Raw genomic sequence first — 3,912 nt, forward strand, 5'->3', positions numbered from 1 at the left:
GACAATCTGAAACAAAATATTTTGATATGGCTGTAATGTTTATGTCTGATTTTGAAGGGAAAAAAAGGGGAGGGATAAAAACTGTGGAAGACTTTTCCATTCAGTAACTTATGCTTGGTTTTTTGTTTACCTCTTCAAAAAAAAAATCAAAATGCCAGTTACAGAAAATTCTAAATAAACTGGAATTGGACTAAACAGAAATCCTCAATTTAATAACTGCAGGACTTCGAGTTAAGTTTTCTGGGTCTCAGTTTCCTCATCTGTAAAATATGGGGGAAAGACCTAGCTCTAAATCCTATGATTTCCCCTCTTCTCTAATGCCACCATCTCCATTCCTAACTTCCCCTCTCAAATCCCCTTTCTTCATGGTATGTCTTAATTTCCTTTTCTGGAATAAGAACAGGTTTCGGTACATCTAGGTGCTTAATAGGTACTGAGCTCAGGAACCTGGGTTAGAATCCTGTGTTGTACGCTTCATTAGCTATGTGATAATGGACAAAGTACTTTTTTAAAAGGGTTCAGAAGAGCCTTGTGTAAATGGTAGCATTTAAGTTGAACCTTATGGGATAACCTGTCCAAAGATCTAAAGAAAAGACATCAAATGTCTTGTAAGAGGAACAGGAAGTAGACCAATCTGGTGGGACTGTGGAGTGCTTGAAGAATATGTAATAAACTGGGAAAGGTCAGCTGGAGCCAGCTTGGGAAGAACTAGAGACTCCAAACAGAAGTATTTGTGTTTGATCTTACAGTGGGGATGCTGAACTGGACCATATCCTCCCCTCTCGTCCATCCCCCAATAAACTCCTGGGGCTCCTATTGCCTCCAGAATCAAATACAACATGTTCTGCTTGGCGTTCAAAGCTCTTTATAATCTAGTTCCTTTCAACCTTTCCAGTCTTCTTACACTAAGGTTTAAGAGAGTAAGCTCCCTACCCTGCACTCTTCCATCCAGTGACATTGGCCTCCTGGCTGGTCCATGAACAAAGACACTCCATCCCTCAGCTCTGGGCATTTTCTCTGGCTATCCCTCATGCCTGGAATGCTCTCCCTCCTCTGCTCTGACTACTGACCTCCCTCGCTTCCTGTATGTCCCAACTACAGTCTCACCTTCTGCAGGAAGCCTTCCCTAACCCCTCTTAATTCTAGTGCCTTGCCTTTGTTAATTATTTCCTATTTATCCTGTATATAGTTTGTACATATTTGTTTGCATGTTGTCTCTTCTGTTAGATCATAAACTCCTTGAGCATAAGAACTGTCTTTTGCCTTTTTTCCCTTTCTATCCCCAAGGCAGTGCCTGGCACGTAGAAGAAACTAATAAATGCTTTGTAACTCACTGATCCTTTGGCAGTCAGGCTAAGCCTACAGACCATTTCTCAGAATAAAGGTTTTTTTTAATTTATAAAATAATATTCATAGGATTACAAAGGAAACCAATTATATTGAAATATAGTTGCAAAAAAATTTTTTTTTTAAGTTCAGAACTCTATGTTAAGAACCCTTGTCCTAAGGGGCAGCTAGGTGGTACAGTGGATAGAGCACCAGCCCTGGAGTCAGGAAGACCTGAGTTCAAATCTGGTCTCAGACACATAACAGTTACTAGCTGTGTGACCCTGGGCAAGTCACTTAACCCCACTGCCTAGCAAAAAAAAATTTAAAAAAAAAGCAACTCTTGTCTTAGAATTAAGAGGAAGCCATTGGAGCTGGCACATAGTAGGCACCTAATTAATAAATATTAATTGAATTAAACTTTTGGGTAGAGCACAGTCCTGCAAACTTACCAGATACTATTTCTGATGTCTCATATTGCTCTCCTCTACCCCGCTCTGTTGTTGTTGTTGGTGGTGGTGCTGGTGGTGGTGGTGGTGATGGTGGTAGTGGTGGTGGTCCTTCATTCTCAAAAAAGACCATGACATCAAGGAGGTGATACCACAACATGCAAGTGAACTGGATTTAAGTGAGGGAGGGCTGTGCCTCACTTTCTCCTCCTCTAAAATACCAGAGAAATACCCCACCTCTACAATATCCATAGAGCTTCTCTTTCTGTCTCTTTATTTCTCTCTGTGTCTCTCTTTATGTTACACACACCATTCAAAAGACCAAAATGAAACCTGAACCCTAACAGGTGGGGGTGGCTTTCAGGGGACAAAGCTTGTTTCTATTTCCCTGCTACACAGAGGTTTAATTCCTAGGACCAAACACGTTGAACCCAGCCTTGCCTCAGGGACACTTCTGACCATCCTTAACAGCTTCATTGTGCCCACAGAAGCATGAGGGGAATAGAGGGTAAATGACAGAAGGAGGTCCCCAATGGCCATATTTAGCTACAGTTTTTTGAAGAAAAAAAAATGATGAGAAGCATCCTGCTGGGTACTTTGCAGATCATTTTGTATAGTGATCTAAGCCTTTGCCATCCACCATAGATTCACTGTATATCTAAATATGAAACTGTGCAAAGGAGAACCCATTGCATCTCCACTCCTTTCCAAGCCCAGAATGTCCCATTTTTAAAATGACATCAGGGCCAACCCCATGGTCAGAAAATTAAAATAGACAAAGTTTGTCTTTGTAGTTTTCTGTTTCCCTTTTTGGTGGCTTTTCTCCTTTTTCTCCCTGTGACATAGCGTCTTCAGCTGCCCATCCTTCCTCTCAGAGGAAAACTGATTTAAAAAAATTATTTCCACTAAACTATTAGGTACAATGTGATTACAGTACGAGGTAGCAGTGGTGTAGTTGAAAGAACACTAGATTTTAAATGAGGAGACCTACATTCAAATTCTTTTCAAAACCTGTTAGCCTCCAACTGGTGTGACCTTGGACAGATCACCATTAGCTTTCTCATCCACAGAATGATTAGATTATGTACCAAGAATTAGATTATTTTTAAGATTCATTCCAGCACTAAAGATCTTTAGTATTGTTCTATCCTCCAGAATCTGCACTTTAAAAGAGGATAGTAATGAGGACAATACCTCACCTGACCATTTAGGTTTCCCTGGGGCCTCAATCGGCTTTGTTCATTCAGAGACCAGTTCAACAATTTTGATTGAATTTACCAGCCAATTAAAAAAATCTATCAGGTGAGTTGTCTGAGCTGCCCAGTTTATTCAGCTGAATTGCTTTGTGCATATTTTTACATAAAAAGCTCTATGTATATTATCTCTCTGATTTGAACCTTGTACTAATCCTAGGAAATAAGTAGTATAGGCATTATTCCCATTTTACAGATGAAAAAACTGAGGCTCAGATGGGTTTAAGCAACTGACCAATGATCATGCAATTATTAAGTGTCAGAGACAGGATTTGAGACAGAAAATCAAGGTACCTGATTCCACATATCACACTTTTTTCCTACTACAGTGCCTCTGTGCAAGGACATAGGTACAGTCAGGTAATATCACTCCTTGACATTCTGATCAGGGCCCAAATACTTAATAAATAAATACTTAATAGTCACCCCTATGTCTCAATTTCATGCTGCACCACCTGCCCAACATATGTGCTGATTCTTCTCCTGCACTTGTTTTAAAGATTTCCCCAAGTCCTCATCCTTATCTTGTTCCTTTGCCTCTTAAATGATTCCCTGGGCTACTGATTAACAATCTGGCTCAATTAGACAGTGATCCCCAACTCTGCACTGCCTTCTTTACTAGATGGGAACTCTTCCCACCAGCTCCACAGTCAGGGATTAACTATCCTTGCTCTCTTGACTGGGTAAATGAGTGGAGGATGAGGGCCCCCACCCGTCCCCTCACTAAGCTGATTGAGCTTTTTTTTCCATGCCCTTGGGAAGGAAACAGGAACTCTGAGTATTCATGGAATGAGCAGTAATGAGAAGGTGAAGACTTGCGCGCGCGTGCACGCGCGCACACACACACACACACACACACACACACACACACACACACACACACA

The sequence above is a fragment of the Vombatus ursinus genome, unplaced genomic scaffold (genome assembly GCF_900497805.2).
Source record: "Vombatus ursinus unplaced genomic scaffold, bare-nosed wombat genome assembly UNPS02014784.1, whole genome shotgun sequence".
NCBI classification, from domain to species: Eukaryota; Metazoa; Chordata; class Mammalia; order Diprotodontia; family Vombatidae; genus Vombatus; species Vombatus ursinus.